This window comes from Amblyraja radiata, chromosome 30, assembly GCF_010909765.2.
Source record: "Amblyraja radiata isolate CabotCenter1 chromosome 30, sAmbRad1.1.pri, whole genome shotgun sequence".
Taxonomy (NCBI): domain Eukaryota; kingdom Metazoa; phylum Chordata; class Chondrichthyes; order Rajiformes; family Rajidae; genus Amblyraja; species Amblyraja radiata.
In genome coordinates this window covers 33,205,807-33,220,664 of record NC_045985.1, presented here as the reverse complement: position 1 = coordinate 33,220,664, position 14,858 = coordinate 33,205,807, and the positions used below count along the sequence as shown (strand labels likewise).

General features: G+C 46.3%; 1 long non-coding RNA gene across 1 annotated transcript; it reads right to left on the bottom strand.

The window, feature by feature from the left end:
• Positions 1-3,810: 3,810 nt before the first annotated feature.
• Positions 3,811-7,116, bottom strand: LOC116990016. Its single transcript, XR_004416397.1, has 4 exons — positions 6,955-7,116; positions 5,808-5,830; positions 5,601-5,710; positions 3,811-3,863 (listed from the first exon to the last, which is right to left on the bottom strand). It is a non-coding gene; the product is annotated as an uncharacterized LOC116990016 (long non-coding RNA).
• Positions 7,117-14,858: the final 7,742 nt, after the last annotated feature.

Here is a 14,858-nt window from a genome sequence, read left to right as displayed (position 1 = left end):
ATTCGAGAATCTTTTGTAATTTTTCCTGTAGTCACTTCCACTTCAACTCCATCTTTATACTCCCAATTTGTCAATCCATCCTCCTCACTGTTTAGTTTAAACCCACACATGTAGCCCTAGCAAACCTGCCTGCCAGAATGTCGGTCCCCTTCCAGTTAAGGTGCAACCCGTCCCTTTTGTACAGGTCATCCCTACCCCAGAAGAGATTCCAGGGGTCTATAAATCTAAATCCGTGCTCCCTGCACCAGCCCCTCAACCACACATTCAGATCCCTATCTCCCGATTCCTGACCTCACTTGCACGAAGTACTAGAAGCAATCCAGAGATAACCACCCTAGAAGTCCCGCTTTTCAGTCTTCTCACTAACTCTGTAAACTCGCGGTACAGAGCCTCCTTCCTCTTCTTCCCAATGTCGTTTGTGCCTACCTGCACAACTACTGCCGACCGTTCACCTTCCCTCTCGAGGATGTTCTGAATTTGGCTCGTGACATCCTGAACCCTGGCACCAAGGAGGCAACAGACCATCCTGGCATCTCGTCTGCCGCCACAGAATCTCCTGTCTGCTCCTTGGACAATGGAGTCACCCACCTGACGGACGCCGGTCGAGTCCCATCTCTAGGATTGGAGCCACCGACCTGACATTGTGACATGCGCGTTGTACATATTAAATCAGATTTATTTTAACACTTGTTGCCTGTCATGTAAGCCTCTGCCTGTTGTAACGAGGCCATTGGTGTTGGTTCATTGTTATATGTGTACAGAGATCCAATGATAAACCCCTATCTCTGTGTTATCCAGTTAAGTACAACAGGACTGACATATGATGAAAGAGTGGATCGACTGGGCTTGTATTCACTGGAATGTAGAATGCTGAGATAGGTTCATATAGAAACATATACATTCTTAACGGATTGGACAGGCTATAGATAATAGATGAAAGGTGCAGGAGTGGGCCATTCGGCCCTTGGAGCCAGCACCGCCATTCACTGTGATCATGGCTGATCATCCCCAATCAGTAGCCCTTCCTGCCTTCTCCCCATATCCCCTGACTCCGCTATCTTTAAGAGCTCTATCTACCTCTCCCTTTAAAGTATCCAGAGAACTGGCCTCCACCGCGCTCCGAGGCAGAGAATTTCACAGACTCACAACTCTCCGTGTGATAAAGGCTAGATGCAGGACAATGTTGCCGATGTTGGGGGGAGTCCCGAACCAGGGGGTCACAAATTAAGAGTAAGGGGTGGGTAATTTAGTACTGAGATGAGGAAAAACGTTGTCACCCTGATTTAGGATGACCAGCGATGATCATATTGAATGGCGGTGCTGGCACGGAGGGAAAGGGGAGGGTGGGTGATAAAAGGGAAATGCGGGAGGCGTGGATGGGAGAAGACTATACGGGGCAGGGTAGGGATGAGCAGGGTGAAGGGGGCGGGGGGTCAATGAGAGGGGGTGGGAATGATGTCTACCCCGGGGAGGAGCTGGTAAACCCGGTGGGTCGGGCAGCATCTGTGCATCAGGCAGGGTCCCGACCCACATCAGTGACCTTCTCACCGCCCCACAGACGCTGCCCGACCCGCCGCCGAGTCCCTGCAGCCCGAGGAGTAGGGGGTGGGCAGCGGCGTCCCAGTTAAGGACGCGGCAGCGCGGGTACACATGCATCTGCCTGCTCTGCTGGGTTTGGAGAGAATGCGTGTCCTGAGGGAGGTGGGGGGGGGGGGGGTTGAAATAAACCACTTCTGGGGTTGAACTGTAGACAGACACAAAATGCTGCAGTAACTCAGCAGAACAGGCAGCATCTCTGGAGAGAAGGAATAGGTGATGTTTCAGGTCGAGACGTTGAATTGTGTTTAGTGGACAATTGTATTGGGGAGAGAGAGATAACTCCGGACCTTACGCCGGTGAGTGACCCCGTTTTCTCCATAACATACATAAGTGCTTAGGGGATTGGGCAGGCAAGATGCAGGAAACATGTTGGAGGAGTCCAGAACCAGGGTTCGCACCGTTTAGGAATAAGAGGTATATTTATTTATGTTTGTTTGTTTTTATATACACTGATATTTTTTGTGTGTATCCTGGGTTTTACAGCCGTGTGCTGCTGCAAGCAAGTATTTCGTTGTTTTGCTTCGAGACATATGGCAATAAATCACTCTTAGCTCTAATATTTAGTTTAGAAAAGGAAGGGAGAGATGGAACTTTTTTTTCGCCTTCCATCACAGTGGGGAATGTGGAGGGGTCACTGTGGTGGATGTTTATGTTAAAATGTATTTTGTGTGTTCCATTGCTTTTTATTAGTATGACGGCATGGCAAATCAAATTCATCATATGTTGCTAAATATGTCTGCTAATCCTTCGGCCCACCGGGTCCGCGCCGACCAGCGATCCCCGCACATTAACACTATCCTGCACACACGAGGGACACTTTAGATTTCCACTAAGGCCAACCTGTACGTCAAGAGTCAAAAGTGTTATATAGTCATATGTCCCAGATAGAACAATGAAATTCTTACTTGCTGCAGCACAATTGAATATAACCGAAGATCTCGGAGAAAAACCACGCAGGTCACGGGGAGAACGTACAAACTCCGTACAGACAGCGCCTGTAGTCGGAACGGAACCCGGGCCTCGGGCGCTGTGAGGCAGCAACCCGACCGCTGCCCCACCTTGCACCGACTGTTGTATTACAACCGCCCTTTAAATCATTAAATGATATTAATGTCGTGGGCAGCTCGAAGCACTCACTCATTGGCTGTCAAAGCAAAGTTTAAACCAATTTCCTCCCTCCTTGGGTTTGAACCCATTCTTCCAAAGATCCGTTCCGAAGAAAACGAATCCGTTGTGTGGAGACCAAATGCTGCAACTTGAATTGAATTCCTTTATTGTCATTCAGACCTTTCGGTCTGAACGAAATTTCATGCACGCTATTCAAACACCCTATAAATTCACAGAGGCGGCGGACTTTAGGACACGGGGGAGCCCGGAGCTCAGGACCCGCCGCCCGGGGCTGCTGCTGAACCCGCGGGAAGGTAGATTGTTTCAATCTTTATATTTGCACAAAAGTAATTTCTGTTCCGTTGACGGACGCGGTTAACGCGTTAAAATAAACGGATCGACAGACAGCTCTGATTTCAGTTGCTGTTTATTTCACTCTTCCCACATTTACATTCTCCCTGGTTTTATTTCCGCGCTCACTGGGGTTTGTGTCACGACGCGGAATTTGGGGATTAATTGGGACCCGTCGTTCAGCGCCGACCGACCTGTTGTCCACCGGATTTCTGCCCCACAGCCCCTGAGCCCCGTTCCTGACGCCGGTCCGGGGACCCGGCCCTTTTACACACCCGGAGCGGAACCGGAGCAGATTCTCAGCCACTGGTTCTCATCCCAAGGCCAGAAGAATGGATAAAGTTTCTTCGTGAATTTATTCCCAGTGAAGATGTGGAGATGGGACTTGGTGTCCGCGTCGCAAAATGAAACTGTCCCGGACCCGTAACTGACATAAACTCCCACCCTCCCGGGGATGGGACGGGCTGGGACACGGGATGGAGGGGAGGTGAATGCATTAAACACGTCACCCAGCCGCCCGATGCTCCAGACTCCAGTCTCCGGGGTCAGTGTGACCCGTCTCTTCCTCTCCACAGATTCTGCGGCGACTCCCAGACTCCAGCCCCGACTCCCCGCCACCTCCACCTCCCAGTAATGTCTCCCCGATGTGAATCCCTCCGATCCCAGCACACACTGCAAGTATGTAAACCTCTTCCCGGTGTCAGGGAGACGCCTCCGGGTCCCGGTCCGGATCCGTCTCACCCCCTTCCGATCCTCAGACACCTCGAGACACGGATTTCCTGTTTCCACATCCAGGGTGACGGAGACTGGGGGGAGAAGCAGAGAATCAGAGAGTCCCCGGGGGTCGGTGGGGGGGGGGGGGGGGGGGGGGGGGGGGGGAGACTCAGGCACAGGCGGGCAGACAACTTAAACCTTGCGCTGGGTTTCACCCACATCAACATCGGATGGATAACAGACACCTCTCCCGGAGTTCTATCCAGGGATGGAGAGGGGAATTTCGTGAGTCGGGGAGGGTGGACAGGGAGGACGAGTGACAATAGACGACAGGTGCAGGAGTAGGCCATTCGGCCCTTCGAGCCAGTGTGATTCAATGTGATCATGGCTGAGCATCCACAATCAGTACACCGTTCCTGCCTTCTCCCCATATCCCCTGACTCTGCTATTTTTAACAGCCCTATCTAGCTCTCTCTCTTGAAAGTATCCAGAGAACCGGCCTTCACCGCCCTCTGACGCATCGAATTCCACAGACTCACAACTATCTGTGAGAAAAAGTGTTTCCTCGTCTCCTTTCTAAATAGCCGACCCCTTATTCTTAAACTGTGGCCCCTGCAACATCGGGAACATGTTTCCTGCCTCTAGCATGTCCAAACCCTTAACAATCGTATAGCTTTTAATATGACATCCTCTCATCCTTCTAAACGCCAGATTATACAGGCCCAGCCACTCTATTCTCTCAGCATAAGTCAGTCCCGCCATCCTGGGAATTAATCTTGTAAACGCTGCACTCCCTCAATAGCCCGATGACCTGCCCCTATTTCCTTGAGTAGAAGATGAGAGAGGGAGGGGTGGATTGGACAATGGACGGAAGCAGAGGTTGAATGATCGGGTGTTAGACAGAATGTGTGGAGACTTGTGGTTGACTAGGTGGAGGGGGAGCAAAGGCAAAGCTGTGGGGTACCGAGGAAACACGACTGTGGGCCTCATCTATGATGGCAGGGGGGAATCCCATTACCTAATGAATGAGGACATCTCGGATATCCTGGTATGGAACACCTCATCTTGGCAGATGCGGCGTAGATGGAGGAATTGGGAGTAGGGGATAGAGTCTTTGCAGGAAGCAGGATGGGGAGAAGTGTAGTCGAGATAGTTGTGGGAGTCAGTGGGTTTGTAATAGAGTCTATCGATAGTCTATTTCCTGTAATGGAGACTGTGAGATCAAGAAAGGGGAGGGAGATGTCGGTGATGATCCAAGTAAATTTGATTGCAGGATGGAAATTGGTGTTGAAGTTGATGAAGTCCATGAGTTCTGCATGGGTGCTGGAGGTAGCACCAATGCAGTCATCAATGTAATGTAGATAGAGTTCGGGGATAGGAGATAGGGCCTTGGGCTTGGAGGATTCGAAGGAGGAGTTATTAAGAGTGAGAACCAGCTCCGCTAGGCGGAGTAATGTTAGTAGAGGGAAATTGGATGGTTTTGCGGTCGAGGAAGAAACGGAGGGCTTTAAGTCCTTCCTGGTGGGAGATGGAGGTGTAGAGTGACTGAACGTCCATTGTAAAGATGAGGGGGTGGGAGCTCGGAATGTGGAAGTCATTATAGTGACGAAGGGCATGTGAGGTATCTCGGACATAGGTCGGTACAGATTGGAATGGGGGGGGGGGATGGGATGCAGTCGAGGTACGTGGAAATCAATTCAGTGGGACAGGTGGAGGCAGAAACAATGGGTCTGCCAGGGCAGTTGTGTTTATGGATTTTGGGGAGAAGGTGTCTGGTGTAAGGCTTGAAGATGTCAGAAACAGGAATAATGGAAAAGTGTAAGCTTTACCTTGCTTGAAGTCATCAGATATTTCTTTGTGGAATGAAACAGGGCAATGCAACTTTTCAATCGGCAAGGCTTCATTTACCACCAACAGTGAGTTGGCTTCATCACGACCCCTGGAAATATTTACCAGCTGGTTATAAACTGAGCATTAGAAGTATTTTGAGCTGTTCCACTAAAATTTACAATGTTTCCGTCAAGACAATGTCCTACCTTCGCTTGCGACCAGTTTTCTCCTGAAAGAAATAAAGCACAAATCTCAATTGATTGAGATGGACCGTCCTCACCCCGACAGCAGTAATTTCACCAACGTTCTACAATTCTCTGATAATTCCTCTTTCCCAACTCTAATCGCCACTGTCATGCAGACAGAAAGCGGATATTGCCGCAGAGATGTAGAACGATGGGGGAAAGCACAAGGAATGTTCATGAGAATGACGCCATAAATGAGAGGTTGAAACTTAATGCAAAGGCTGGGCAGGTCGTGAGATTTCATCTGGAGAAGATATCAGGAATGATGAGAGGGAATTTAAGTTTATCGGTGGATTTCACTAGGTGGGGATGAAATAATATCTCAAATCGAAGGAGAGACCAATAAACAAAGTTGAAATGTAGCGTGGTCTTCAATAAATACCGAAAGGAATGCAGTCATGAGACCATGGACCTCTCTTGAAGCCACAGCAGAGATACATTTGATTTCAAGCGGGAGAAACACATCAAGGCTGGAATTGAGGGTATTGTTACCGGGTGTGGAGAATAGATATGAGGGATGATGACTGGATAGGATGGGCCAAATGGTCTGTCTGTGGTGTAGTATGGGCTATCATTCTATGGTGAAACAAGGTGGACAAAACAAACAGAGCAAATTCCCTCAAGGTGACCACCCACTACAGATGGGAACCGGATATAGATGATCAATCTGATGTGCGCGCCACGTTCTAGATTTCAATGTTAATCCCCACAATGTGGTCATGGCTGATCTAGCCCAAGACTGAACTCCACCTCTTTGCCCCATTCCCGTCAATTACAATTCCCCAAATTTTTTAAAAATATACCTTCCTCGGTTTTAAAATATGTCTAACATGTAAAACCTCTCAGAGTCTCTTGGTTGGAGAATCCCAGATATTCACTGCCCTCTGTCTGTTCGTGGTCCTTGGGATCAGATATAGGATCACCTGTCATTGTTCTAAACTCCACAGAATACAAACACCTCTCTACATTCCGGCCAGACAGTCCTGAGATCCCATAGGTTCAGCGGGAGGACAATTAGTTTCTGAACAACACAGCTGGAACAGAGGGAACATTTACTCAGTTCCGAATTATTGTTAAATGCTTCATTTCTTTCTGAAATGTCACCCACCGTTTTCTGACTGCGCACTTTCACTTCACCAAACTGTAGTGCGGGGTAGGACTTGATGTCATCAGATATTTCTTTGAATGCCGTGTAGAACGATACAGGGCAATGAAACTTTTCAATCGGCAAAGCTTTATCTACCACCGACAGTGGTTTGGCTTCATCACGAACCCTGGAAATATTTAACAGCTGGTTATAAACTGAGCTTTAGAAATGTTTTGAGTTGTTCCACAAAAACTTACAATGTTTCCATCAAGACAATGTCCTACCTTCGCTTGCAACCAGCTCTCTCCTGAAAGAAATAAAACACAAATCTCAATTGACCCAGATGTACCGGCCTCATCCCGACAGCGGGAATTTCACCCAATTTCTACAATCCTCTGATAATTCCCATTTCCCAACTCTTATCGCCACTGTCATGCAGACAGAAAGCGGATATTGTTGCAGAGATGTAGAACGATGGGGAAAAGCACAAGGAACGTTCATGAGAATGACGCCATAACTGAGAGGATGGAACTTAATGAAAAGACTGGGCAGGTCGTGGGATTTCATCTGTAGAAGATGTCAGGAATGATGAGACAGAATTTAAGATTATCGATGGATTTAAATGGGTGAGGATGAAATAATATCTCAAATTGAAGGGGAGACCAATAATCAAAGTTGAAAGGTAACATGGTCTTCAGTAAATACCGAAAGGAATGCAGTCATGAGAACATGGACCTCACTTGCATTGGAGGGACAGAAGCCAACAGCAAGAGATAAATTTAAGTGCAGGTGGGATAAACAAATTAGGGCTCCTGGAATTTGGGGTATTGTTACCGGGCGTGGAGCATAGATGGGAGGGATGGTGAGTGGAGTAGAAATCTTGATTGGATAGGATGGGCCGAATGGCCTGTCTATGATATAGAATGGGATGTCATTCTATGGTGAAACAAGGTGGACAAAACAAACAGAGCAAATTCCCTCAAGCTGACCACCCACTGCTGATGGGAACCGGATATAGATGATCAATCTGATGTGTGCGCCACGTTCTAGATTTCAATGTTAATTTCAATGTTAATCCCAACAATGTGGCTATGGCTGACATAGCCCAGGACGGAACTCATTCCATTCTATTACAATTCCCTGAATTTTTTTAAATGTATCTTCCTCTGGTTTAAAATATGTCTACATGTAAAACCTCTCAGAGTCTCTTGGTTGGAGACTCCCAGATATTCACTGCCCTCTGCCCATTCGTGGTCCTTGGGATCAGATATAGGATCACCTGTCATTGTTCGAAACGCTACAGAATACAAACACCTCTCTACATTCCGGCCAGACAGTCCTGAGATCCCATAGATTCAGCGGGAGGACAATTAGTTTCTGAACAACAGCTGGAACAGAGGGAACATTTACTCAGTTCCGAATTACTGGTGAATGCAGCATTTATTTCACAAATGTCACCCACAATTTTGTGACTGCACTTTAACTTCACCAAACTGTAGTGTAACCCCTCACCTTCAGAAACACCAAACTGTCTTTTTGATCCATCTGTTGCAGCAACTTTAAGAGTTCCTCCTGAATGGATTTTAAATTCTCTTGAATCTTTCCAAGATTTTTCCCCATTGTATTTAGAATCTTCTTCTCTTCCTCCCGGATATCTGCCAGTGCTCGCTGCTCTTTCTCGGTGAGAATCTGGTGCAGTTCAGCATACTGGGATGTGATCTTGGACTGAAGGTTGTGTGACTGTTCCTGTGAAATGAAAGAAGAACAATATATAGTGTCAGTGATTCAATACTTTGTCTAAGGTAGACAAACATGCTGTAATAACTCAGCGGATGGGGCAGCATCTATTGAGAGAAGGAATAGGCAACGTTTTGTCGTGAGGTCGTGAAACATTTCTGAAATGTCGTGAGGGTAATGTTATAACCCATCATTCCTCTACCCCCAATACAATTCCCTGCTGCCTATTCCTTTTAACATGACCATTAATTCCCATTTATCCACCCACCACCCACTTTCCCAGGGATTATAACAGTCACCGATTGACCATTGAACCTGCGTGTATTGGGGACGTGAAAGGAATCCGACGCGGTCACAGGGAGAAGGCGCGAACCACACGGGCAGCACCCGAGGTCAGGATCGAACCCGCTCACCAGAATTAGGAGGCAGCAGCATTACTTGTGTCACTGCGCTGCCCTATTATTACACGCATCACAGGGATCAAATCTACACAAGATCAGGAAATCAAACCTGGAAAGCCTCACCAGAACTCCAGAAATCGTCTGTTTCTGTTGCTGCTCCATTCGCTGGATCCCTGATTGCTTTTCTGCAAGAGACTGGATGGAAGATTTCACCTGATCCTGGCATTGTGTTTGAAAATCAGAGAATAAAAGTGTTAGATTATAAAGAAGAAATTAAACAACAATAGACACAAAATGCTGGAGTAACACATCAGGACAGGCAGCATCTCTGGACAGAAGGAGTGGGGGACGTTTCAGGATGAGACCTTTCTTCTGACTGACATTCCTTCTCTCCAGAGATGCTGCAATTCCCGCTGAGTTACTCGGGCATTCTGTGCCTATCTTTGGTTTTAACCGGCATTTGCAGTTTCTTCGTACACACGGGAATTAAACAATGATGCGATCAAAATCGGTTTGCTTTTACCTTGTAGGTTTCAACAGCTTCTTTAACCGGCATGAAGTTGTGAGACTTGTGTTCTCGCCCAGCTGCACAAATCACACAGATCAGCTTCTTGTCAGTTTCACAAAACAGCTTCAGTTCTTCCTGATGTTCCTCGCACTGAAGTTTACTTTCCTTCTCTGTCCGATTCAGGCTCAGTGTTCGAGCTTTCTCAGACAGTCTCGCCAAGGCCCAACTAACCCTGAGGGTGCGGTCTGTAAACTGCTCTCTACATTCCGGGCAGGAGTTTCTCCCCTCCTTGTCCCAACTCTGTGTGATACAGGAGCGGCAGAAGTTGTGCCCACACTCCAGTGACACCGGATCGGTGAAGAAATCCAGGCAGATCGGACAAACTATCTCCTCGGTTAAACTCTCAACCTGGTCTTTCGAAGCCATTTGAACTCCTCCTCTTCCTGGTTCAAAACGCATTTCCTTTTCCTGAACAGCTGACCCCCTGCAGTACCGCGAGTGTTCACTGCGCACGCAGCCGTCTCGGGGAATGAATATAATTCGGCTGCAAGTGTTCAGTGTGAAGATGCAGAAACAAGGAACTGCAGATGCTGCTTCACAACGAAAAGGCACAAAGTGCAGGATTAACTCAGCGGGTCAAGTAGCACCTCTGGAGAACATGGCCAGGTGATGTTTCGGGTCTGGATCCTTCTTCAGACTGATTGTAGGGGCGGTGGGTGGGAGATGGAAGAACGATGGAAGGAAGGGGGCAGGACAAAGCCTGGCTGGTAATAGGTTGACACAGTTGAGGGGGGGAGAGGAGGGAGTTGATCGGCAGACGGTTGTACAAAGTCCAGAGATGAAAGACAGAAAGTGTGTGACAAAATGATCGAGGACTTGCGAATTGTGTCCTGATCTTCAAACACTCTTCTCCTCAGGCGGTCAAAGGTTGTGCAGGTGCACTGAAGGCGCTGGTGAATTTCACCATCAATGTCTGCCTTCCCCTGGGAAGCGGAGAGTAGCGCTTGGGACAATATAAGGCAGCATAAAAAGTTGGATAAAAATGCAGATTCACGAAGATGGTGCCAAGATTTGAGGGCCAGAGCGAAAGGGAGAGGTTGGGCAGGGAAGGATTTATTAATTGGAGCGCAGGAAGCTGAAGTGCATGGGATCAAGATGTGAATGGATAGGGTGAATGCACAGTCTTTTACCCGGAGTAGTGGAGTCGAGAACTAGAGGACACAGGTTTGTGGTGAGAGGTGCAAGATTTAATCGCAACCTGGGGAACAATATTTTCACCCAGCGGGTCGTGGGGGAATGGAACAAGCTGCCAGAGGAGGAAAGTGAGGCTGGACAACAACTTGTCGACGGGCTTTAGGACCCGGGGGAGCAGTGGTGTAGTCTAGTTTTTTTGTAGTGGGTATAATGTGATGATTCCCTCCTAGCCTCTTCCACACCCGTCCTATAAACACCGCCACACTCACTGTCGCATACAGTAGCCTACAACCACCATAAGTAATTGAGATTATTCAACACTCGATATTGTCATCAGTTTCTAGGACAATAAACAGTCAAATTAAAAACACCGTTAGGCACTAGCATCAAATAAACTATAAAGCATCAATAAATAAATAACTGTTGGCTATATAAACACTGTACTACTGTATATGTAACCGGCCTGGCCTCAGTACTAATGTGCTAAGGAGACGACGGGATACTTGAGTCTTTTGCACAGGACATTTTTTGCTGCTGCTGCTGCATGCTCTGTTTAGAGTTTTGAGACAAGAAAAAACAGAGTTAGTCATTTGTCAGAAATAATTACAACTCAATAAAATAAAATACCCTATATAAGAAACAATAAATGCAAAAATACAAAATAAAAACATGTTCTTTAGAATTATGTTGCCCATACAAAAATACTTAAATAATAAATTAAAATAAATAAAACATATCAGCAACTGTTCTAAGACGTCTCACACTCATACTTAATACAGCAATCACACAGCATCACAAAATACACGTTTTCAATCACAGTAAGTCCTATGCAAATAACATCTGTTCAGTGTTTAACAGAGAAGAAAAACAGTACATCCGCAAAAACGACCAGCGGAGGGCGCATGACCCATGCAAAATAAAACAAACACCACAATCCCTTCATTGTAAAAAAGTAACAAACAAAGGTGAATACACAGTTACATGAGGGATATTTAGTGGAATACAAACACTTTTCCATACTTGCTACTGTAGCAGGTATGGAAAAGTGTTTGTATTCCACTAAAAGGGATGTTGTCAACAATTGTTTTTCACTTTAAATGTAGTAGCCTGCTAGTTTACAAAACTTTAAAAATTTGCTTGTACTCAGGCATCTGAGGTGTGCTCTGCCTTCTTGCTTGCGTGGCAGAGCGATGGCTTCGTAACCATGTTGATACATATTTGCTTGGCTCAAAAAGGCTTACAGGTGGCCCATTGATGCTGATTATCATCAAATTGCTGACACTAGACAACAACATTCTAGATCTTTGGTCTGTGTACACAATATTCCTCAGACTGAAGCCCCTTTCACACTCTGCAGTGCTGCAAGGGATGGTCTGCATGCAGTGGATGAGTGGTTTGAGGCATTCAGGTTCACTCTCTGGGTGCTCGATGAAATCTCTCATTCCATTGACAGCTTGTTCTTGACAAAGATTGAATCGCCTGCACAGTCGTTTTACCTGTGACTCACCGTGCCGTATGCCAGGTGTTGATGGCCAGGTGCTTGAATCCAGAATGCTGAGATCATGAAGAATTTCATCCTTAAATGAGAGCCGCTTCTCCATGTTGTTGATCAGACTTTGTAGGAACTGCTTTGTATTGATCGGCATGAGCTTAGCATTTGACTCCAGGGCCACTGACCCAAACTGTCCCAAAGCCTATGCTTTCAATGCTTCCTCCAATTTCTCTCATGGCGAAACTTTAAATGATGCCAGCACTCGGATGGTGTGCTTCAGCAGCTGTTCTGCTCTTAAAAGTGTGATTGAATGGGCCTGTAATTGCTGGGACAGGTTTGAAAGTTCAGATAGTGCATCATACATGAGTCCAAGGTCATAAAGAAACTCCTTGCTTTGCATACGACGTGCCAGGCCTCTGTAGGTTTGCCTCTCTTTGCCGTTTCTTGTTTGGTCTCCTGCAGCATTCTCAAAGTGTCTGTTAAGTACTTCGTATGACCTCCACACAGCCTTTACAGAACGGAAACTGCTGGCAACCCATCGGGTGTTTAAAACTCTGCCAAACTTCAGGACTTGTGAGCCCACTTCTTGTGCTGCTTCCATAAGTTCCCGTGAATTTTTATTGGACTGACTGTAGAGATTGTGGAGTTTGTCCATGAAAACTTTGAAGTGGTTGACTGCCTGAACCTCACCCACAGCATCATTTACAGCCAGTTCTAGACGGTGGTTCATACAATGCCATGTGAAGAGGTTAGGTTACCTTGCAGTCAGCCTGGTTGCCACACCAGAGTTCTTGCCTAACATAACACTGGCTCCATCAGAAACAAATGAGATCCAGTTGTTTTGAAGCCACTCTTCACTAAAGCCTGCAGTGTCCAAACAGTTTAATAGAGCTTCCTCTATAGACTCTGCCCTCTGGCTTTCCAGCTCCACCAGGTCCCAAAAAACAAATTCAGGAGTAGCTCCATCTAAAGAGGCCTTCACATTGACAATCATGGCTGATTTATGGCTGAGAGAAGTTGCCTCATCAATGAGAACAGACAGCTTGCTTGAAGATGACACAATGCTGTCAACTATTTTTGTCTGCATCTTTTTTGCTATGTGTTCCACAATTTTTGTTGAACTGAACCTTGAGTGCAGACTTGTGCCCATGTTGACACCGTTTTTTTCCTGAAGCTCAATGAGATCGTCATGGTCAGAGAAAGGTCGGTTCCTCTTGGCAAGATAATATGGTGTTCTGAATACAGCATTTGTCTCAGCTAACACAGTGTCTGACACAGCTCTCACAAGATTCCCAAGTAAATCCTGTCCACCCTTTTCAGTGAGCTGCTGAGCTATTTCGTGTGCCCTGGACATCTCATGCCGTCTGATCTTGTTTCTCAAGGAGGCCAGGGCTGTTGGTCTGCTTGAGCCTGATGACTGGATCTTAAACATCGCCCACTCCTCAGATATGGAAATTCTTTTCTCTGTTAAGACGCCAGTAGATTTTGTTGAGCTGCAAATAGCACAACCTGGAAGTAAACAAAAACATGACTAATTAACATCATACAAGTAGTCTTTTTTGAATCTATATTAGCAATAACACCTTCTGAACTGGATAAGAATCTATTCAAAATAATTGAATGATCTGTAAATAAGCTTCACTGTGACAATATCATTATAATTTAATTGTATAAAAGTGAAATTAATGTATCTTTAAGATATAAATAAACCAGCTATACTCTCATTTGCATAAAGTTAATTTCATGTGTTTATACCAGCTTTACAATTTATCTGATATTTACCTAACTTTCTGTCCTTCCATTCTAACCAAGAATGCCTGCTTTTAAACTCCCTAGCCTGACTCTCAGTCCATAGGGCTGGCCAGGAGTTATCATCTAGAAGGAACAAGGAGATATTCAGCACACACACACTCACAGTCTCACAGTAAAATGTGTAATAACTACGTTATTTACTACTTTACTACAACAAGATTGAGCTAGCAAGGCCGTTTAGTGAATATATGTGTGGTATTCATTCAGTTTGGGAAATCTCTTATAAGCTAGTAGCTAGTAGTCTAATATCTGCTAAAGTTCACTTGTATACGACTTTCACTTACCCGATACACTGCTGGCATCAGGCTCCGCTGTAGTTCCCTCTTCTTCATCTAACGTCCTAGTGACTGCTGGAGTGTCGTCCGAGGCAGCAGCAGGCTTGTTTTGTTTTGTTTTTTTAATGGCTAAGGGTAGTTTGTTGCTTCCGCTTCATATTTACTGTTGAGCCGCTGGACATCACCTCGGCGCCGACTGAGTTGATATCGCTGTGGTCTAGGTGACGTGGCGTCAGGTCTAGGTCACGGGCGGTCACCACAGGCACGGGCCATGGACAGAAGCCTCTGTATGGCTATTATAATGCTGCGTTCCATTGTACTCGGAACTCGGGACTTTCCCACTTCCGACAAGGAAAAGTGCGACTCTGACAGAGACACAGCGCACAGGTTGAATTTATCAATGGAAGTATGACAGTTCTGTGACAGAACTGTCATACTTTCATTCATAAAATAAACAGAACTTCTGTCACTATCGAAGTTGATACGTGTCATTGCGCATTTCTAAG